The sequence below is a fragment of the Eurosta solidaginis genome, chromosome 2 (genome assembly GCF_040869045.1).
Source record: "Eurosta solidaginis isolate ZX-2024a chromosome 2, ASM4086904v1, whole genome shotgun sequence".
NCBI classification, from domain to species: domain Eukaryota; kingdom Metazoa; phylum Arthropoda; class Insecta; order Diptera; family Tephritidae; genus Eurosta; species Eurosta solidaginis.
In genome coordinates, this window is record NC_090320.1 from 264,757,980 (window position 1) to 264,782,214 (window position 24,235).

A 24,235-nucleotide genomic window follows, 5' to 3' on the forward strand; every position below is an offset into this window, starting at 1 on the left:
TCTGTACTAAAGCACACATCAACAGCTTCAATTAGATGCCCGTAATTTAAAAACACATTCTAGGGGTATCGGGGTCCACGTTTTGGCCTATATATCGCGAGCCTAGTCACCAATACGTATGAAAACTACCCTGTAGTAAAGCACTCATCAACAGCTTTCACCTGATATCCATATTGTATAAACATTGTCTCGGGGTATCCGGGTCCACGTTTTGGCCTATATCTCGAGACCCTAGTCACCCAGGGGTACGAAAAACACCCAGTATCAAAAATTATAATTTGGCGCAAAATATCTTCAAGTGGACTGGCAGTTTGTAGGGTGATTTTTTGTTTCAATTTTTTCGCCTGCATGTTTTACGTCCACTCCAAACGATAGCAAAACGGACACAAATTTTGCGCTCAGAAGCGTTTTATATTAAAAACATTTGTCAAAGTTTAAGTGCTGATACTTTTCTCTGAACTTTAACCCCACAAGCTATGTGGTAGGCAGGAAATAACCTTGATACAAACGCTGGCCCAATAATAATTACTAGTTCGCATGACATAACCTGGCCTCCAAAGCCGTTGGGCTTTGATTCGCAATGCTGTACTCATATCTGGAAGGAGCTCATACAAATTGTTTCCATTTCTCGTCATCGCTATGAGAGGGAGGTCTTAAGATAATTAGCAGATCCTTATTCCTGAAAGATCTAAGGCTTTGACAAATATAAGAAATTTTCTAGAACCCTTAAGTCACAATGCACAAAAATTCCTCCAAGCGGAGTTAGTACGGCCTGCGCTTAGGCTGCCGCGAGTCAACTACATATGTTCTGGCCATGAAGTTTTCAGTTGACAAGTGCAGAATGGCATGGAAAACAAGGACTCCAAAGGATAGGCTCCAAAATCAGTGCCATTAACCAATGGGAGAGTGCATTGTAACATACACGGTAACAAAATGACTAACGAGAGCGAAGGAGGTCCTTGAGCAACTGGGACTCAACAGGAACCGCACATTTGAGCACTGGTTCGTCGACACTAATAATAGCTGGATGCGGCTATAGTACAGCAGTCAAACAACGAAAAAGATCTTCGGTAGTTAAAAAATAAAGCCGTCATATACAAATAAGAGGCAGCCGCTGTGGTATGGTGTTAGCAAAGAAACATAAAAAATTTAGAAACAAGTTTTTTCAATTACAAACAAGTTTTTCTAAGCGGGATGGCCCCTTGGTAATGATTTGGTAAACACCCCGAAGGTATTTCTTCCATCCAACCAATTTAAAGGAAAAGCAAAAGAGGAGCACGACGCAAATTGGAACTGAAGCTCGGCCTAAAACCTATTCCGATTAATATCGCTCCTTACCAAACTCAAGGTGGTTAGACAAAGGAAGCTTCCCCGAAATAAGAACTTAACGGCATGGGTATTGTCGGACGAGATTTTCATCGTGGGTTTCGAGCATTCGTCAGTGTTGTCATACTATTTTTAAAAACTTTATTCACGAGCTGTGTTATTAAAGAGGCGTTTTAACGTCTTAAAATCATATGTGACTCCTTGCCCTTTATTTAAAGCTATCCTGATTTATTCTACCTAACCCGGTTCCAGCGTGCTATAATTTATATGTTCGTGAGACTTCACTTTCTAAGACACATATAAATATTGTCTGTGCCCAGCATATTTTTCGAAATTTCCATCCTATATTACTATGCGGAGCGCAGCAAAAGCCAGTTGTGACCTGATACAATGGTACGGAAGTCAGTTATTGAGATAGAAATTAATGGTTCAAAATTGGATCTAAAGTATTTCATTAGCTTAGAACTATATGAAATGTAATGCACTGGGGGAGAATTTCCACCGTATACGACCAATTTCTGGTTCAGAACTAGTACCCAAGTACCAAATAAGTACTAGTTGGATAGTAGCTAGGTTTTTTCAATTCCGAAAATCGATAGTTTGGGGCTTTATATATCATGTTTAATAAATATTTCATAAGTATGCTATGTACAGAAAAAACTAAGCCTTCTTTCCTAACACTTTGAAGCCTTTCCCTTACGTAGGTCCAATATAGTACATTTATACAATTACAAGCAACTTAGGCTTGACTCAGTCCATATAAAACATGTCTAAGTCCTTCAGAGGGCAATTTCTGGGAATCCAAAACATTGCGTTGAAACTGGAAATGGGGTTCGTTATATAATCTGTGGAAAAAGGTACTAGTTAAAATATTTCGAATTTTCGCCTGGATCAGAACTATCTTAAAATTGGAGTAGATGTTTTCATTGCAGATATTTATCCACCTCGGGGGCTTACGAAAAAAAGGAATAAAATTGTATAAGAAGCAACATGTAGAATTACTGTCAGGTTCGAAACCAACAAAATATCACCAACAAGTGAACTAGATCTAAACTATTAATATTTTCCTAGTTCGGATTCGTTGAAAAACTGCTAATAAAAGAACTAATTCTTAAGTGAAAATTTGTATCTAGTTCGGAACTACAGAAAAGGATATGCAGCGGGGACAATTTCTACCACCTAGGACATCACCATATTGCATTCGCCAGTCGAAAGTATGCAAAAGAGATAGAGAGTGAACTAGTAGTAGTTCCGAAGGCACTAGAAGCGCATCAGTTTTGAACTAGAGATTTTCCCTACAGTATTCTGGTTCACTTAAATAAACCTACATACCTATGTACTATATAATCGAATTTTAATATAAAGCTGTCAAATGAATATCGACTTAAATATTTATGCGTTGTGGCCGATATCGTAGCATTAAATATTTGAAAAGCATTTAATTTGTCTACAATTAGCTTAATGCTTTAAAATTTTTTAATTAAGCCGACAAGGTGTAGACCACCTAACTAGACAAACGCGCCACTACTGCTCCACTTTCAATATTTATAATTAATGAATTGTTTTACATACAAACTTAGTGGTAAACAAAAAAATTGCTTAAAAAATATGTAATTCTGTATACATATGTGCGTATTCCAGTTATGATGACGTCAATACTGAAAGGCTTGGCATTTTGGCATTAAGCCAATAGTTGCAGGCAAGAATATGATTAAGAGCTTATGCATATATACATACATACATATACTTGCATTCTAATAACGACAGTTGGGCTCCTTTAAGTCTGCAGCTATAAATTTTTATTTTTAAAGTATTATAATTTTTTTTGCCATTTTGCTTTAATATATTTTTTCAATTTTAATTATGCTTTAAGCGCTCTTTTGTGGCAGAAAGTGGTACTAAAATTTTTTTCAGCTATTAAGTTGTGACTATGAAAGCTGCACTTTAGTATTGATATGCTACCGCTTTTGTATTTCAATACGATTAAGATTAATTTGTTTGTTCTTATGTTGAGTCATTTGAGAGTTGTTAACTTGTTTTTGACTTGTTTATCTGCGTCAGAATCAATTCAGTCATATAGCGGAGTGTTTGCGCAGTGCTTTGTTGATGTTGGTATTTTTATACCTCTCATGAACATGAAATGGTATATTAACTTTGGTCCGATGTTTGTAACGTTGAGAAATATAGAAGATAGACTCACCATTAAGTATACCGAATTGATCAGGGCGACGAACTGAGTTGTTATAGCCATGTCCGTCTGTCCGTCCATCTGTCTATTTGAACGCAAACTAGTCCCTCAATGAAATTTGGCACAAGGATGTATTTTTGTATTATATTAGATATTTGTGGGATCCGGTAGGATCGGACCACTATGATATATATCTCCCATACAACCAATCGTTCAGATAAGACGATTTTGGTCATTCGTGCCACAATTTAGAAAGTATAAACGTGAAACTCCGTCATATATATTCTAATATATCATAGAAGATATCCTGAAAAAATCACTTTGATCGGAGCTATATATAGTTATTTCCCGTACAACCGATCGTTCAGATAGAAAGTTTTTTGGTAATTTCTCCCTTAATTGAGAAAGTATAAACGTGAAACTCGGAGATATATATTTTAATATATTGTTACGAATATTAGCAACACTAAGGGGTACTGTCATCTCTAAGCCGATGCTAAGAGTGACTTGTATGCACATCCATATCTACATAAACAAATCAATCATTATGTCTACACATATGTACGTACACGCAGCGGAGAAGCAACGCACACACACATGCAGATATCTTATCTGAGATGCTCCCAAAAGTATGCAATTTTTATTGTGGCAGTGTCTCTCACAAATACACGCGCATATGAGAAGCTATACACGTGCATCTGTAGTTATAATTATATGGCAGTAACCAAGTAAATTCTGGAGGCGCCAAAAGATGCAACGAAGAAATCACAGAGTATAAAAGCACCAACAGTAGAGGCGCGAGAATCAGTTGAATTTAAGAGGCTATCTGGCGAGCAATTGTAGTGTTATTGTGAAGAACTTTAATAAAGGCCATTTTGCTTTATTGAATAGTGGAGCTATTTATTCAACAATTAAGTGATTCGAACTTAGCAGAGGGTTGCAAATAAGAGGACTTGCAGTAAATTCGTACAATATCATAGAAGATTTTCCGAAAAATCACTTTGATCGGAGCTATATATAGTGTATATCCCATACAACCGATGGTTCAGATAAGGGGGTTTTTTGCCATTTTTATACTCAGTTGAGCAGAGCTCACAGAGTATATTAACTTTGATTGGATAACGGTTGGTTGTACAGGTATAAAGGAATCGAGATAGATATAGACTTCCATATATCAATCATCAGGATCGAAAAAAAAATTGATTGAGCCATGTCCGTCCGTCAGTCCGTCCGTTAACACGATAACTTGAGTAAATTTTGAGGTATCTTGATGAAATTTGGTATGTAGTTTCCTGAGCACTCATCTCAGATCACTACTTAAAATGAACGATATCGTACTATAACCACGCCCACTTTTTCGATATCGAAAATTTCGAAAAACCGAAAAAGTGCGATAATTCATTACCAAAGACGGATAAAGCGATGAATCTTGGTAGGTGAGTTGAACTTATGACGCAGAATAGAAAATTAGTAAAATATTGGACAATGGGCGTGGAACCGCCCACTTTTAAAAGAAGTTAATTTAAAAGTTTTGCAAGCTGTAATTTGGCAGTCGTTGTAGATATCATGATGAAATTTGGCAGGAACGTTACTCCTATTACTGTATGTATGCTTAATAAAAATTAGCAAAATCGGAGAACGACCACGCCCATTTAAAACAAATTTTTTTTTTTAAGTGAAATTTAAACAAAAAATTTAATATCTTTACAGTATATAAGTAAATTATGTCGACATTCAACTACAGAAATGAAAGGTTGCAAAAAAATATAAAAATAAAACAAAATTTCGAAATGGGCGTGGCTCCGCCCTTTTTCATTTAATTTGTTTAGCATACTTTTAATGCCATAAGTCGAACAAAAACTTACCAATCCTTGTGAAATTTGGTAGAGGCTTAGATTGCAGGACGATAACTTATTTCTGTCAAAAAGGGCGAAATCGGTTGCAGCCACGCCCAGTTTTAATACACAGTCGACCGTCTGTGCTTCCGCTCGGTCGTTAACACGATAACTTGAGCAAAAATTGATATATCTTTACTAAACTCAGTTCATGTATTTATCTGAACTAACTTTGCATTGGTATGTAAAATGGCCGAAATCCGACTAACACCACGCCCACTTTTTCGATATCGAAAATTACGAAAAATGAAAAAAAAAAATGCCAATTCTATACCAAATACGAAAAAAGGGTTGAAAGGTGGTAATTGGATTGGTTTATTGACGCAAAATATAACTTTAGAAAAACACTTTGTAAAATGGGTGTGACACCTGCCATATTAAGTAGAAGAAAATAAAAAATTTCTGCAGGGCGAAATAAAAAACCCTTGAAATCTTGGCAGGAATACTGTTCGTGGTATTACATATATAAATAAATTAGCGGTATCCAACAAATGATGTTCTGGGTCACCCTGGTCCACATTTTGATCGATATTTGGAAAACGCCTTCACATATACAATTAACTACCACCACTCTCTTTTAAAACCGTCATTAACACCTTTAATATGATATCTATATCGTACAAACACATTCTAGAGTCACCCCTGGTCCACCTTTGTGACGATATCCCGAAATGGCGTCCACCAATAGAACTATGGCCCACTCCCTTAAAAAATACTCTTTAATACCTTCCATTTGATACCCATGTCATACAAACACATTCCAGGGTTACCCTAGGGCCATTTTGCTAAATTGTGGTATATGGTGGTAATGTTCGGTTACACCCGAACTTAGCCTTCCTGACTTGTTTTTATTGCTTTTGTAGCTAAGTGCACTGTCAGTGCAGGTTTTGTATATCAAGAATATAATGAGCATGATTTTTAGTGATGAAGCATTAATCTATTACATGTTTCACTGCAATAGTGACTTAAAGAAAGAGAGGACTATATATTGAACTGCATTGGTGGCTCTAATGTTGTTAAAGTGCATTATAAGGAGTGTACATGAACAAATTTATATCTTTTCTCCCGTCTTTAAGATTATACAAAGTTCAGCTTCTTTAAAAAGGTTGAGAATTTTCTATAATGTCGTATGAAAATTGTCTAGAACTTTGAAAAAAAAAGTTCCGTTAAATTTATAAGAAAAATTATTTTGTTATCTGCATAGATCAGCAATCAAATAAGGATGTAAGTTTTTGAGTCTTCAGTGGTTGATGAAAGGAAAAGAATAAAACGTTTTAGCATATTGTGTGAAAAGCTTCACAGAAAAGCGAAGCCCGTATATGATTAGATAGTAATTTTTGAAAAGCCTTTGCTCAAGCCAATTGCACTAAGTGAAAAAAGTAGTGATAGCGTAAATATACTTACTTAATTGGCGCTTAACCGTTTAAACGGTGGACGGCCGTCCATCAAGGCGCGTTGGTCGCTTCCTCGCTCTGGCGCCAATTGGTCTGCTTCCATGGGCCGGTTCCAATAAAAATACTTTCAAAGCCGGAGCGTTATCTTTCATTCACATAACATGACCTAACGAGCATAGCCGCTGTATTTCAATTCGTTCGACTATGTTGATGTCTGCGTAAAGCTCGTATAGCTAATCATTGAATCTTCTTCGGTACTCGCCGTCGCCAACGCGTGGATGTATGTACATAAATCTTTCGAAGAACTTTTGTAGATATACTATGGTGTAAAATATGAAGTGCCAAAAGTTATAAAAAAATTCTCGACATAGTATTTATGCTTTGTGTGCTGCTAAAGATTGGACACCAAATCAAAATAGGAACGAAAGTCGTAGCCTCAACCGGACGCATGCTTTCGCTTTCTTATCGAAATGTAAACGTTTTGTTACCGATAACCACCGTTATCGACGCATTATCGTTTTGAAATCAGGGTGTTATCGATTTGTAATCGAAGTGTTGTTATTATATATAGTGATAACATTTGCTATCCATAGCAATGTTATCGACTATGCATAGGCCTGCTATAAAATAGATACCAATCAAGTCAATAATATGTCTATAGCCCTTCGATAAGAAGCTGCTACAAATCAATAACAAGCTGATAACTTGGCAATAACAAACCGAAAACAAGCCGATAACTTGACGAAAGTGACGTTATAGATTGTTACCGAAACTAGCTGATAAGGCTCTTCTTAAAAAGTCTTCAATTTCTACCGAAATTGCGATAAAATGTTCAAGACGTGGTTCCGAAAAAGGCATCGAGCTGTTCCGAAACAACAACGAAATTGTCCCGAAACAGTCTCGAAAGTGATACCTAAATAATGCCGAATCAGATCCCAAGAGAGCAGGCAAATAACCGAATTGATGCCAAAGTCATTATAAAAGATAAAAAACTAGTAGAAAATTATTCCGAAAACATTTCAAGGAGGACCATAAAGTAATGCCAATTCCATTTTGAAAATAGCCACAAGCCCGTGAAGAATCGATACTTCATTTTCCAGAAATAGTTTCGGAAGGTATCTTAAACTTGTATGTTTATACATCAAACTTCACGAATATTTGAAACTTAGTGCCTATTAAAGGACATTTTGAATAAAGCAGTCTGCTAATACGTTTTCCTCTTCTGGTCTCTTTGCACTTCATTACATAAAATATTATGTAGAAGGGTTCGAAAATAAAGGGTTTAATACCTTGAAAGCTATAATCCACCAAGTTGCGCATTTTTAAAGTTATATTGAACAGTGGCGAAGTGAAACCTCAAAGAATCAAAACCAAATTGAAAGATACCCAGAAAAGTTCATTCAAAACAGCTTTTAATAGTTTAGGATTTTCCAAGAAATGCTATCTTTACTACCTCTGCACCACACTCGTTCTTCAACAACACCACAGCTGCTCACTTTTTGGTTCGCCTTTTCCTCCCCCTTTGAAAGTTAGGATTTAGTAGTTGAGGATTTTCCAAGAAATGCTATCTTTACTACCTCTGCACCACACTCGTTCTTCAACAACACCACAGCTACTAATTTTTTGGTTCAACTCCCCCCCTATCCTCGTACGCTTAATCTCTCTTTTCCAATAGTTGTTCTGGACCTTTATAACCTTGCACTCATCTATGCCCGAATGAGCGCACCTCTCACTCCATAATTCACAAAATTAAATTAATCAATAACAAAGTAAAAGTGCAAACTACAATTAAGCTGCTACCGCTAGTTATTTTATTTGTTTTTTTTTGTTTTTTTAATTTTCATTCATTATCCAAATAGCTCTATATTAAACCCCAGTGCCGAATTTCTCTTAAAAGCTTACGAAGGTATTGTTTTTGATTTGAACACAGCGGCATCACTGCAATCCGATGCATTAGTGTGAGTAAGGCTTCAAAAACAAATTTAAAAACTTTTAAAGAGAGTTTTGTAATTTTTGTTTCATTATTATAACTTTATCTTTTGTTGTTATATTTTTACAAACAGTGACAGACGTAATTTAATCAAATTAATAATTAAATCGGTAAGTATAATTTTGGTGGCTTTACTTGTGCATCAGACATCGTCAAGAAAATGGACGCAGCTGCGTTGTTGGAATCGACTTGACAAGCGAAAAATACGAGTAATGAGGGCAGATTTCGGAGATAGAATAAAATATTTTATGTTTTTTTATATGTTTTTTTGTTTGAGTTTAAGTTTGTTAAACTTTATTTATTTGGATTTCTATGATTAAGTTTCACAGGAAGATGGATGCAAAAACGCAGAATATAAAAAAAAATATATTTATCATTCCTTCTGAAATCGGCCGTTGATGGAAATTGAAACTCAGCTAACATAATTTTTGCTGTACAAATTTCTTGTGACATATATGTATGGCAATTCTGCAGACTATACAAAAAGGGCCCAAGTAAATAACGACAAACATTTCGTCAACTCATAGCTTCCTCTTGGAGGAAGGTAACGACTCAGCAAACATTCCAGTTCATTGACTAGAAATTTGTGGGCTGATTATTACTAGATTTCGATCGCGACTCACTTGGACCTCCCGAGGATTTATCCAGGGGTGAGAGCGGTATCATTTCGAACTTTATCTTTGCTACCCAACGATTATCTAAGTAGCATCAGGGCAGCTACCTCCTAAAATAATGTAACCTAATACTAGTTAGTGTTTGAATAAATAATTGACTAGAATTTGGAGGATATGTTCATATTCACTTTCTCTATTTAATAACTGAAGTGACAACAAAATGAGCGTTGTGGCGGAGATCGTTGATGAAGTCATATTGGGAGTGGACTTCTTGGTTGACAATGACATCAAGATCGATATGCAGAAAAGGGTGATGCGTTACAAGAACCAGGATATACCACTTAACTTCAGTTTGCAGAAAGGATTCAGTAGTAATCGAGTACTGGTGGAGAAGACTCGACAAAAACCACGGAAGTCAAAGGCAAAGGTTAATAGGTCGAATGGGCCAAATAAAGCAAAATCAAAAGTACCTGCGAGAGACACACTGGCATTGACAAAACCTAAAAGACGCAGGAAAACGAAGCAACGAATTTCCGGGAAAGAATGCGAGGATAGTTTCAAGCCGGAGCGCACTACTGTTGTGAAACGTGGGAACGATACTGATTATGCGAAACCAATCCGTCAAGCGCAAACTCTAAGAAGTAAACAGAGTGTGAGGGAACGATCCAGGATTATGAGTAGTAAGATGAAACACAAGTACGACAAGGAAAATAATTCGGAAGGTTTCCGGGAGGGAGATTTGGTACTGCTATACAACCCTCACCGGCGGAAAGGTGTTCCATCCAAATATCGGTGCAGTTGGAAAGGCCCGTACAGAATTGTGAAGACGATCAGTGATGTCATCTACCGCATACAAGCAATTGGGAAATCACGAAATAGAAGAGTGGTACATTTGGCGATGCTATCAGCGTTTAGATCCAGAGATTTATCTGATCGGGGCGATCAGACTTAGGTGGAGGGCAGTGTTACGAATATTAGCAAAACTAAGGGATGCTGACATCTCTAGGCCGATGCTAAGCAGTGACGTGAATTCACATCAATAATTCAATCATTATGTATCTACATAAACGAAACAATAATTGCGTCTACACATATGTACCATGTAAGTATACGAGCAGCAGAGAATCAATGCACAAACACATGCATATATCTGAGATACTCCTGAAAGTATGCAATGAGAGAAGCTATAAGATCGTACAATTGTAGTTACAGCTGAGAAGTTTGAGAGCTGATGGCAACTAGTAGAGTCTGGAAGCGCCTAGAAGATGCGAACGTTGAAATCAGAGAGTATAAAAGGCAGCAAATGTAGAGGCGCTGGAAGTCAGTTTTCATTTGAGCTATCAATCAGTTTGGTTATTAAGCAAGCTATTCGTTGCAAAATAATTGTGTTATTGTGAAGTACTTTAATAAAGGCTATTTTTCCATTATTCAATATTGGAGTTATTTATTCAACAGTTTAGTGATTCGAACTTATCAGAAGGTTGCAAATAAGAGGATTTTCAGTAAATTCGTTACAATTGTACTGATATTATATCAAAAAGCATTCAACTGATGCTCAGATGGACTTACATTTAAACTTATAAAACTCTGATTAATAAACTGAGTAGTATATGAAAGGGAATGCCGTTTTTTGCGTTAACTAACCTGTATGCCAATTAGTACGATTCTGATGCATATACGACTAGTATGCTAACTGGGATGATGCTGATGTAGATTGGCGATTGATATTTCTTGCAGGACATCGTCGTGTTACCAGTTGTTTATATGAAAAAAATACATAGCTCGAACTGTTTGGAATTTTGCGAAACTGGTATTCATCTGGTATGTTCTTAGGAGGTATTACTGCAGGGAATTTGCATTTAAAGCAAACATATTTTTGGACCCTTCCGTGCCAACACGAGGTGGCTCCATCTTTTTATATCAAATACTGAGTTTAAAACCTTAAAATACTGACCTATGTATGTATATTTGGAAATTTAAAAAAAAAAAAAGCAAAATATATAACGAATTTTAACAAATTATAGATCATTCTGCACCTTCTGTTATCGTTTGTATCGCTTAGACCCACTTGCAGAACGGCAGGTTATATTATTAACGCAGGTTTAATTTAAAAAATTTGTCAAAAATGTATGAGATTAACCGCTCATGTCACGTTAACTCTGAGTTAAAAAGACAGTTTGTCGTTGCGCAAGTGGGCCTGCACCTGCAAAGTTTTAAAACCAAACTGATTGGTATTGTGGCGTTACTTTGCTGTTAGGAAATAATCACAACAAACAAAAAAAAAAAAAAAAAAACAGCAAGCAGCCACACTGCTTGAAGCAGAAAGATTATTTCACATACATATATGTAGCTGGCTGCTAAGAGCCGAAGTTGTTACTCACACATTCACATGCATATGGCTAAAAGAGAAACGTAAACTACAGATATGTATATGTACATGTATATAGCTAATAACCAAGCATGAGATACAACAGGTCTAGTAGTCGTGTTTGTGAAACGTCTGGACCTTGAGAGAAATAGATAAACCAGTCTAGCTGAGAGTATAAAAGCAGCGCGGTGCAAGCGATAATCAGTAAGTTTGATCTAAACACACTATTAGTGGAGAGTGGAGTATAATTGTTATTGTGAAGTACTGCTCCTAAAGTAGCCTAAATAAAGACCATTTTGCAACACTGAATATTGGAGTAATTTATTCGACAGTTCAGTGATTCGAACGTTGGTAGGAGGTGCATAGCAATCAGAAATTGAAAAAATTCGTAACAATATTTTTGAAATAAAATTTGTTAAAAAGCTTTTTTTAACTAACTTAATTTAAATTTGTTGTTAATTAATAAAACGCATCTAAATAAGAAAGCATAATTTGTAATTGTTGAAGTTTGAATTGGAATGACCCATATATAATAATACATCTGTTACTGTAACGTAAACTTAGGTCCTGTCTCCTAATTTTATTGTTTGAGATAAGCGAAACTTAATTAGTTTAGCGGAATGTTTGCGACAACCAACGAAATGGCCAAAAATTAAATAAAAACGGAAATATTTGTTTCTAAAAAAGTGCTTGAAGCAAGTATTTGCCAGAGTGTGGTACTAAGCAATGCGTTTATGCTTCTAATATAAATGTAAATGAAATTGTCTAAGTATTTTTTTATCCACCGGCGCTTCACTCAAAGTGAAATGACCTTTAAAAGCATATTTTTTTTTTTACTTTGTGCTTCATTATTTTATTGTCTTCTTGAGGTCACTTTGTAAATGTGTTTTCATGAAAATCTTGTAATGTGGTAAGATGTGTTTAAGTATTTAAGTAAGTGCCTATTAAAGTTCTGGCAACTGTAATTGGTGATTTCAGAAAATAAGCAAACAAAAAATATAAATATTTTTAAGTCTGAGAAAATAATTTCTCGAAAGTGTTCCCATTTCTGTGTAGCTATGTAACAATAAGGTATACAAATTTTATTGTTTAAGAACAAGTAATTACCTGCCAATTTATTTATATTGAGCTCCGGCATCTCGACTTACCTGCAATGAAAGAAAGATTCAAAATTACGTTAAAAAGTTATTTACGTTTTAAAACAATGTGTTATTTTTATTTGCACCTAAAGATGAAGTGGTAACAATTCTCTAAGAGTTACAGCTTTGGTATCCCAAAAACAATGCTGCCTGTAGAAAGCTTAACATTTCATACGATCACTTCAACAGTCCACCATTATTCCTCCCATAGCTTTTTTTTCAAAAACATGTCGCATCATTTTAAAGCAACTTCTTGGCGATTTTGCGAAAAATGTGAAAAATTGATCGAAGGAGAAACGAAGGAAAATGAAATTATTTGAAGATATCTAATTTTAGTGAAAATCGTACACTGCGTGTGCTTTTGGATGTTTTTAATATAATAATAATTTAATAACATAATAATTTAATATCAGCTTGTATGGATTAATCTTGGTTCCCACACTCCCCTACGGGAAATCCGATGTATATAAGAATGTTAATATAAAGAAAATTTGCATTGATTTTGATTTAGTGACAGTCTGTTGTACCAGTTTTCGCCAAGAGAATTGAATTTGTTTTTAATACCGAAGTGCTCGTTCATCATATGAAAGTGCTTAAGTTTTGCACTTACATATAAAAACACAAGTATACACGGTTTTGGATATAGGCAATTAAAAGTGGTTTTTAAGATAATTTATGACGTTGAATCCGATTCTTCATTCCGTTTTTTAAGATTGATTCTAATTTTTAATACAGTCAATAAATTCATTTTTAAAGATTTTTGTCAAATAATATTCATTTTATTAATTTAAGAGTAACAAATCAGAAATGGAGATTGGTGGAACTTTGCCTTTTGTATTGTTTAGTATCTGTCTCGCATATTAGAGTCCAACATTAGTCGCTCATTATGCTTTCATCCCAAAATCCTTGGTATCATCTTTCAATGTTGGCTAGATCTTGGTGTAGCCTCACTCCTTGTTCGTCGCTCGTATCGCCCGAGTTTTTGGAAAAAAAAATCGAGATGGAAATGCAAAAAATGCGTCCTTAGAGACATTTTAGCTCCAATCTTTCGATAATTTTCCAACATATCGCCAATAATTTTCTTAAAATTAGGGGATTTGTGATTACCAAGAAAGTGGTGAACGATATTTTGAAAAGATGCCCATGCGGCTGCTTCATCGGGCGTTAAACAACTTTGCAACACTGTCTCTGCATTTTTATTTGCTCTAATTACTTATGTTATTTTACAGTTACAGTTGAAATGACTTATTAAGCAGTGCCACTATTTAAAAGCTGCTATAACAGCACAATGGTGCTATCATGCGAGAACTCGGAAACTAGAATCAATCTTAAGAAACTGAATGCAGATTCGAATTCAGCATATCAAATGTAGTTAAGAATCGTTCTTATCTGCTCAGATTCAAAAGTTGACCTGAATTTGTAAGCTTATGTAATCAAAAACTTCCATATGAATTTTATTTATATGCGAGGGTAGTCGGGAGTGCTTTGACATTTTTTTTATGATTGAGGTGTAAGTTTGTACGATCCAGTGCAAAACAAAGACAAAGCAGCTCAGGTGATCATCTTGAAGAAAAAACTAAAAACTAAATTTATTTTATCGATTATTAAAAAAAAAAAAAAATAAATAAATAAATAAATACTTGTCGCGATTTATCACCGCGGAATGCTAATTTTAATTTTTTTCCACAAACTTGATGGGACGAGCCCTTCATGTTTTATGTCGACTTCCAACGGCATCTGCAATGCTCATAAATTTTCATATAGAAGTTTTTTATTGCAGAAATACACTCGGAGTATATACTAAATCACTGCCAGGGGCGTCTCCGTTAAGAAAAATGTTTTATAATTGTTTTCGTAGAGTTGCTTTTCTTTTTTAATTTGAGCTTTGTTCCGCGACTAGAAACCATGGCCTACGGGGTATTGGCAGGGCAACGCTATCACACGTGGCCGATCGTTTATTCTTCCAACCCGCACATCTTACATCTGATATCACTGACCGAAGCCCAATTTAAAGGCATATGACGTGAGAAGTTAGTGTCCAGTCAGAATAACTGTCATAAGTCTACAGTCCTCTCTTTTTAATGATAGAAGACACTTTACAGCCCCGCGCTTGGGTCCACGCCTTTTCCGCTTGGTTGATCATGTGCACTTCTCCACTTCTCTTGATCCGGCCAAATTTAATTGGGACGTCCACGTAGCAAGCTTCAAGGGATGCGCCCGTTAGCTACCTTATTTTTGTACTAATTGCATAAGCAAAGACAAATGCTTTATTATCCTTTAATTTACATCAAAAAACGACAAACAAAAAATAAAAACGTTAGCAGTAACAAATACTAATTCTGCAGCGTCTAACAAATAGAAAAAACATTTGATTTAACGAAATTATAAGTCGGTTAAGAAATTTTGTGAAGACAACGAACTCTGCGCAACTAAAACAATCTGACGCTGTCGCTGCTTTGAATGCATAAAATAAAATATTAAGTTTTTTATTGCTTGTGATTACTATGAAAATGATGGCAAATGCAAGGGATGGGAAGAAAAACGGAATGGGAAGAAAAAATCAGCGCACTGAGACGAAAAAATAAAGTTAAGAATAAAACAAGTAAGGACGGGACTGTCTTCGGCTATGCCGAAGACTTCATACCTTTCATGAATGGTGCTGAACAATAATCTTATCCCGTTCGTAATCTCCGAATAATCGGATGTATAAGATAAGAAATATCTAGTGAACAGATCTACATACCTAAACTACTTTTAAGATAAATATAAAATAAAAAACAGGTAGTTACTTTCTGTGAGGATGCAAAGCTTCACATTTTTTGTGGTATGCATGTAAAAACTACGACTACGAATCACGTATTTCAACAATATATGACATAAACGTAACTATTTGATGAAATCTAATGGATTTTGAAGCTTCTAGCCGTAAAAAAGGGGAAAAAATTACAGTTTATATGGGGTATATAATATATGTACCACCGATCTCTATGATTTTTTCAGACAACAATATATGCTATATACGTAAGCATTTGGTGAAATTTGAAGCTTCTAGCTATTAAAATGGGGAAGAAATTGCGCAAAGTTTCTTATCTGAACAATCGGTTGTATGAGATATATACTATATATACCACCGATCTCAATGATTTTTTTCAGACAACAATATATGCTATATAAGTAAGCATTCGTTGAAATTTGAAGCCACTAGCTCTTAAAATAGGGCAGTAATTACGAAAAGTTTCTTATCTGAACAATCGGTTGTGGGGGATATATACTATAAATACGACCGATCTCATCAATTTTTTCAGGCAACAATATGTGAAATATGCGAAAGTATATGGTGAAGTTTGAAGCTTCAATCTGTTAAATTGAGTAAGATATTACAAAAATCCTCTTTTTCTGAAAAATCGGTTGTATGGAGGATATATGCTATAGTGGTTCTATCTGACCGGTTCCGACAAATGTCTAATCGGACACCCAAATACACCTGTTCACCAAATTTTGTAAAGATATCTCAAAAATTGAGGGACTAGTTTGCATACAAACAGACAGACGGACAGACAGACAGACGGACATGGCTAAATCAACAACTTTCATGAAAGGTATAATTAAGATGGCGATGAAGATGAACCTTGAGTTGCTTGAACGAGAGAGAAATTGACAAAGAAAAACTGTAAGTAAGCGAATGAAGTTTGTGCTTCAATGACAACGGCAAGTTCTTGAAACGCATTGGCGCAGCGGTTGTATGGTTACATTTACACTCTAGAACAGCTTTGGATACTGCTGCCAACATATATAAACATTTATTAACTTTGCTGCGCTCAAATGCGTTTATTTCTAAAGCGTAAAGCAAATGCTGACAATGAAAGGACACTTTTTTTCGTTTTACTGAACTGTGAAGAAGAGTGCAAATGATGCAAGTAAGGTTGAGTAGAAGGTTAGAAAAAGAATAAGAAAGAGATGAGGTAAAGAGGGTGGAATAATTTTGTGTAAGAGCGAGTGTTTGTGCAAATCAACCTACCTAGTGATGAATTTCAATCACGCGCACGCGATTTTATCACGTTTCAGCATTTTTAGGGTTCAAAGACGACGATGCAGTACATTACTTTAGCGTATAAAATTTTGTGGCATGATAATGATGGCGCTAGTGGCAAAAGTGCACCGCACACCATCTACACAGTGTAGGTGTGCGTTTCAAGTGACTAATGTTCGTCTAATAAACGGAGTGTTTGCTATTTTGTCACCAAATGCTTGCAGTAACAATGTGTGTTTATGTGAGCATGTGTGTGTGTATGTGAGCATGTGTGTGTTTGAAAATAAATTGGCTAACGTTGCTGCACTTGAGCGTTGACTTGTATAGCATGAAGAGTTGCATAGCCGCAGGGTCAAGTGTGTGTTGTAGCTGACAAAAATTACATTAACTTGAGAATAACTTGTGTATGCATTTGTATATATTGTTACTTATATTTTGTTGCTCAAACACAGATACCTTACAGCTAGCTCATGCACATAATTTGTTATATTTTGTCAAGGAAAAACAAATTTGACATTTGCTGTGGCTACTTCACTACTTTGAGAGCGTTCAACCTTGTGAACTTTATGTGGCGCAGGGCGTCAAATAGAGTATGTTGCAGACACATGAAATTAAATGACCTTGCATCACTTTTGAAAGGGAGCCTGTAGCACTTTGAAGCCATTTTGGTAGTATCGAATGTCTTTGGTGCATATATACGATAAGTATTCTTCAATAAATCACTTCCTTTTCCATATAAACTCAACTAGGAACAAAATATCCACTTTCTGAACCTCCATAATATACGAAAGTCTCATGCGCCTTCTAATCTGAATCATGTTTCCTGGCGTTATGTTTGGCAGAGAAAGTTAAAAAAGCGACTGTTCAATGCACATGTGTATAGATTGAGATGTAAGCTTATTTCTTTTTATCTAAAAATAGTCATAAGGAACTTGAGACCTCAGAAACTTCCCAGTTGGTTCGTGATAAGATCATTGATCTGATAGTGTATTCTTCGATTTTTTCCCATAATCCCATGAATATGTTTGATACGCCCTATGGACGAAAGAGAAACAGCACGAGGTCGAATTTTGTTGGAGACGCACTTGTTGGGATTGTCCCAAAACATCATCGCTGCTCTCTCTATGGCCAACCAACTACGGCAGAATCAGCCTTCTTAATATGGCATATAAAGTCCTTTCAAGCGTATTGTGCGAAATATTGAAGCCCACCGTGAATCGGCTTACTGACCTTATCAGTGCGGCTCGGACTTTGTAAATCGACCATCGACCAAACTTTCACAATGCGAACTGACACACATCACCTCTTCGTCGATTTTAAATCCGCCTTCGACAGCATTACAAGGAAATGCCTATATGCCGCTATGTTCGAATTTGGTTTTCCCGCAGAACTTCTGCGACTATGCAAAATGACTTTGAGTAGCACCATCAGCTCAGTCAGAATTGGGAAGAACCTTTCTGAGCCGTTCGAAACTAAACGAGGTTTCACACTGGGAGACCCACTATCGTGCGATTTATTTAATTTGATGTTGGAGAAAATTATACAAGCAGCATCTTAACCGCTATGGCACAAGAAGGTTCATTATTGTGATCTTGAATCGTTTCCGATATGTTCGGGCTTGTACCTTAATGGTGCTCGTTAATGGAACCTACCGGATCTATATCTTGCAAAGGGCAGCGATAATACTCCATCGATAACACTTTTCAAAACCTTCGCAGAGTGTATTTATCGAGAAAGTCCAATAAAGCTCTTGAGGGATAGGTGTAGTGTAGCAAATATTACCTTAAAAAGTAAGGAAGGCTAAGTTCGGGTGTAACCGAACACTTCATACTCAGCTGTCAAATTACCGCTTGCAAAACTTTTAAATTACCTTCTTTTAAAAGTAGGCGGTGCCACGCCCATTGTCCAAGATTTCACTATTTTTCTATTCCTATTAAGTTTCATCGCTTTATCCATCTTTGGTAATGAATTATCGTACTTTTTCCGGTTTTCGAAATTTTCGACATCGAAAAAGTGGGTGTGGTTATAGTCCGATTTCGTTCATTTTAAATAGCGATGTGAGATGAGTGCACAGGAACTTATATACCAAATTTCATTAAGATACCTCAAAATTTACTCAAGTCATCGTGTTTACGGACGGACGGACGGAAGAACGGACATGCCTAAATGAATTTCTTTTTTCGACAAAGTCCTTCTGATATATAGAAGTCTATATCTATCTCGATTAGCGCTTGTAAGCTTATGATTTAACCACACACATTTATTCATGACAAGTATGATTACTCGAGCATATGATTTTATTAATTTTGGGCTGTGGTGTAGAACTTCAAAATGTAGCAACACTTTCCATTTAACATAATCCTCCGTACTGCTTTGGGGCAACTCCATGCTTGCAATTATTTGCGTTGGTAGTGATTAGTTGTAATATTGTTGCACTCGTTGTTGGAGCTGTTGTTGTTAATGATGTTGCTACAAAAGTGATTGCAGTTGTGGTTGTGGTTTCTGTTATTAAGCTGCGGTTGCTTCCGGGTGGTTTGTTTGTTACACTCTCACAATTTTCCGCACAACCGCAAGTTTAGGAAACAATTGTAAAATTAGGCAAAATCGCAAGTGTGTGAGTGGTCACATTTTGATTTCTAATGCTACAGAATTTATACTTACGAGTGTTTATATGCTAGTTTTCCAGCTGTGATTTAATAGAATTCAAGTTCGGTGTTAAATGGTTTGTTATTTCAAGTTATGGTTAAAGGGTGGGCTCCAAAGTGCATTGAACTGTGTTGTCCGCTTACTTGTCAAAACTTTCCACAAATAAACTAAAACCACCTAATCTCTACATTGTGTGCATAATGTAAGTGTGAGAAATTGACAGACTGTCTGACTTATATTAAGCGAATGAATGAAGACGTTCCAGCACAGAAGGTTTTCCCATCGACACATTAACTAGCCATCCGCGGAAACCACACACCACCACTGAGCAGGGAAGAAAGAACAGAAACACTTGATCTCCATTATTGCTTCGAGAGACATAATTTCCATTTTTAGCGCTCCTGCAAGGTGTCGCTCTATTGCTTCTGCTCCATTGCTTTCATTCCGCTAGCAAGACGACATGGACTGGTATGAGTCCATGACTGGTTCATCATTACTTTTTTCCCGAAGATAATCTCGTATTTGTATAAATAACATTGGCTAGTCTGTTCGGTCAGATTTTCTGTCTCTCCTGGAGTTTTCGGGATAAACGCAGAGGTAGTTTTGCAGAATGTGCCAGTGCACGTATGGTTGGACTAAATGTGATAACAGCCACTAATTCAGAGCCTGGTACTACGAACGATATTTGAGCAAAGCTCTTCTACCAAGAATTGTACCTAATGTGGTCGGATCGTTTGTAAGACTCGGTGATAAGGGTTATGGCCTTTTAAGTGAAATGCAAGAAGCTTAATATAAACAGAAATTTCAAGCAGCTTAATCACTGTAGAGCTTACCACGCCTAAATATCAGGGCTTATGCAAAATTCACATCAACTCAGATATCATGCTCTAAGCTCAACCTTGATGCAATTCATTGATTCCTATGGGTGTCTGATGTTATAGGATTATAGATAGAGATTGTCTGGGTCTCAGGCCAGAGAGGTAAGTAATTTGGGTAAGAGTCGCTTGGATATTTTAGCTTGTGCGGATATTTTGGTAAGAGCCTGTATGGAAGACGTTTATAGAGAAGGACTTTGAGTTATGCTGACAACATGGGGTAGATTTAATCTTTAGCAGAAAAGTGGAATCCCTCTGCTCAGAAGTCGAAAGCAGACGGTTTTTTAAAATAATGATTCGATTCATTAAGGTTCTATCCTGGTCTAACAAAGGTACCCGAGTTAGTTTAAAAAAAGCTACATAGAAGCAGGGTTAGAGTTCGAAAGCAGTCGATTTTTCAAAATAATTATTGGACTTACCAAGCTTATCTGTATGAGGAAATCGGTGCTTCGGTCATAGCTTCATGAGTGTATATGCGGCACGTTTTCTTATTTTAGTGAAAATTTTTTTGCGTATTCAAGGGGAATTTAGAATGGTTTAAATTTACATAAAAGTTTTGAAAGTTAGAAGGTGCAAAGCCGCTTCAAGGAAAATTTTAAAGTTGCTTTATAACCGCAGTTATTTGAAGCAGAAATTGAACAAAGGTGCAGATATGCCATATATGGGGAAATTGTGGTGGAATAGTAGTGAGAACGGGAGTAAGCTTGAAACTGACAATGGGATTGTGAGTGGTATTGTAGCTTCAAAACTTAATACTGTTCCAGTGAGCTTTTTATGCTCTGGTAGCTACCACTCAACCTAACTTAACCTTATCTTTCCTAGTGTAAGTATAGTAGGCTGTCTTTTCTTTGTCCTCAATGCTAGTAAAGTTAAAACTTGCAACTCGTTACGTGCTCTTACCATGTAAAATTTGTATTCGTGTACAACACGTACGATATGGTACTTACAACGCCTTCAAAAACTATGCACTATAAGAAAATGATTGCAGTTTGTTGCAGAGACTTCGCGTTGTATTCGAAACGGCACATACCATATAAATTTTGCTCCTTTTGCTTACGTTTCTACATTTCACTGCAATATTGCACTCTCATATCTCTAAGTTTCACATAATTTACTTTTGATGTTCGTACGATTACAAAGGCGCCACAGAGGATAAAATATTTTGAATGTATATAGACTTAAAGGCTTATGCCATGCTTACGTATGTACACACAAATATATGCATACCTACATTTGCTTGGAGTTCATGCATCTTTGCGGCTTACAATAGCAAACATTTCCATATTCTGAACATGCATTTGCAGAACCTGAAGCAGACACGGTCTAATATGTATTAAAGGGTATCTGGGTAAGTATTTTGCAACCGTATTAGAATGTAGGTGCTTGATTACAATGGTTTGTGTGTTTGCAGGCTTGCAATTTCAGAGAAAAATATCCGACTGAACTATTTCTTATGAAGATAAATTTAAGGCATTCGCTATCTTGCCTATAGTACACTTTCTACACCAGAAATTACTGCGGTTAATTAAAAAACTTAAAAAAAAACTCTTTTATTTGCATAGAAAAGATATCTTTAGTTTCTAGTGAAGAGAATCGATTTTCAATAAATATCACAGTTGAGTGGTTACCTGAATCCATGGTTTTATTCGAACGAATTGTAGAGTTCTTTCCAAATGTTGAAGGAGCAAGAGGCCTTACACGTCTGAGTCTTCTACAGGACTTAGAAGTTGCATTCAACGTCACCTTATTATTTCTAAGACGAGACATTCATTGCTTTCCACATTTCGCAATAATCATGTCGTGAAACGTGGTCTGGCTTTGTAGCAGTTGTTGTTGTAACCGAAAAATTACGGATGTGAACAGTTTTGCGAGTATAAATGCGTCCTTTTTGGTACTAGCCCGAGAGCCACTGGAAGGATTTATTTTTCCGCTACAACTTTCTGATCTTCACATTTTTAACTGTTTGAAGCCCTTTAAGGAGCTGAAGTTAACGCTGTATTACCATCGTTGAGATTGGGGTATTGTACCTTAAGGTTGGTTTTTTAGGGACGGGTTTTATTAAGGCTCGAATGATTTCGTAGATAGATACTTAAGGAGATTTTAGGCTAGATATGTAATACTACAAATAACCACATACCACGGCGAAGTATGTATGACCCTTATAACTCTGTAGGCCTTACCTTTCGCGCCCTATGAACAGGAATATACAAGCTTGCCCACAGTACTTAAAGGAACAAACTCTTTTCCATATCCTTAAGCCTTGCTCCGTTCATCGCACGTCGCGTAGTGCTGTGATGCCTATGTCTAGTCTCATGTAGCAGAAATATCTCTACCAAAGGATCTGAAACTCGAAATACATAATGTGATAGCTACTGTGAGCTTTGATTCCGAAAATGTCGCAGTGCGCTTCTTATACCCCTCCCCCTAATATCTATGTGCGATGAAAATAGTTATCCCAAAATAGTACGGAGAAATTCCTGAAATGATATCGGCATCGAAATAAACTTCTTTCGCTCGGTCCTAAGGAAAACCAAAAACTATCAAGAGATTAGTAAGAGATATTTATGAAACGAAAACAATTCCAAAATTTGTCTGAACTTATCCCGAAATTATAAAGAAAAGGTACCGAAAATTTCGAAAGCAGATTCGAAAATATCTAAAAATTGTCCTAAAATGTTCATGATAAAATTCCGATATTGTCCTGAAAAGAGTTCGGAAGCATACTCTAAAACTGTTAAGGAAACATCCTCGAAATTATTCAAGGATGAATCCAAAATAGTCCAAAAACAGTTTCGATTTGATCTCGTAAATAACTCAGAAATTATTAATAATCAGCCACGAAATGATCTTGAAATTTTCTGAAAATAGCCTTATTTGACTATTCTGAAATGCACTCGGAATAATCCCGAAAAGATCCGGAAAATAGTGACCAATAAGTTCGGAATAGTTTTGAAACAATTCTGGCAATAATTCCGAAACTTTTTTGAAGCTCCTCCAAAGTTAATCATAAAATGATCTCGAAATAGGACCGAAATGATACTAAACATAGTTCTGTTATGGTTCCCAAATATAATCTAGAAGATGGCGATTGGGTTTCAAAACCATCAAAAAACATTCTCGAAATGGTCCCGAAAAAGTTCCAAAGTGATCCCGATAAGGTACCAAATTATATATAAAGCAATATGGAAGCAGTACCTGTATGACCCTAAATTGGTGTCAAAAAGACCCCAGTGATCCTTCCCAGTGAGAGGTAGGTGACCAAAATTGGTAAGACCTAGATCTGAATGTTTCATATACTAAATAGATGTGGTATAGGTCAGATAGATTCATAGCTTTACCTTTTTAAGAAAACTGTACCCTGGATGATTTGTAGGTGCAGATGGACAGGAGAGGGCTTATTCTTAAAATTCTTGGACCTCGAATTGTATTAACCGAAGAATTAATATTATTATTCAGGGTAAAAATACATAGATATAAAACGATCAGAAGTAACTAAAAAGTAACTTTTCCCAGGGGCGTAAACCCTCCCTCGTTTTTTTCAAACAATTATCGCTTGAAATGCTTCTAGACTACTGAGAGACAAGCTTCACAAAAGTCTGTTCAGCCGTTTTGGAGTAACTAAGTCACAAATGCAAACGTCTATACATCCAAGCATTAAAGCTTTCATATGTATTAATATCAGTTTGATAACTTGTTTAACTCATTCCTAGCATGCTTCTGCAGCTCATCCATAGCAAGCTTCTGCAGCCGTTAGCCATCACATAACTCAA

At 36.2% G+C, this 24,235-nt stretch overlaps 1 protein-coding gene across 3 annotated transcripts in view; it reads right to left on the reverse strand.

Moving 5' to 3' along the window:
• The window catches only part of Pde1c (Phosphodiesterase 1c), a 704,757-nt gene that overhangs the window by 506,032 nt on the left and 174,490 nt on the right, over positions 1 to 24,235 (reverse strand). The window lies entirely within an intron of this gene.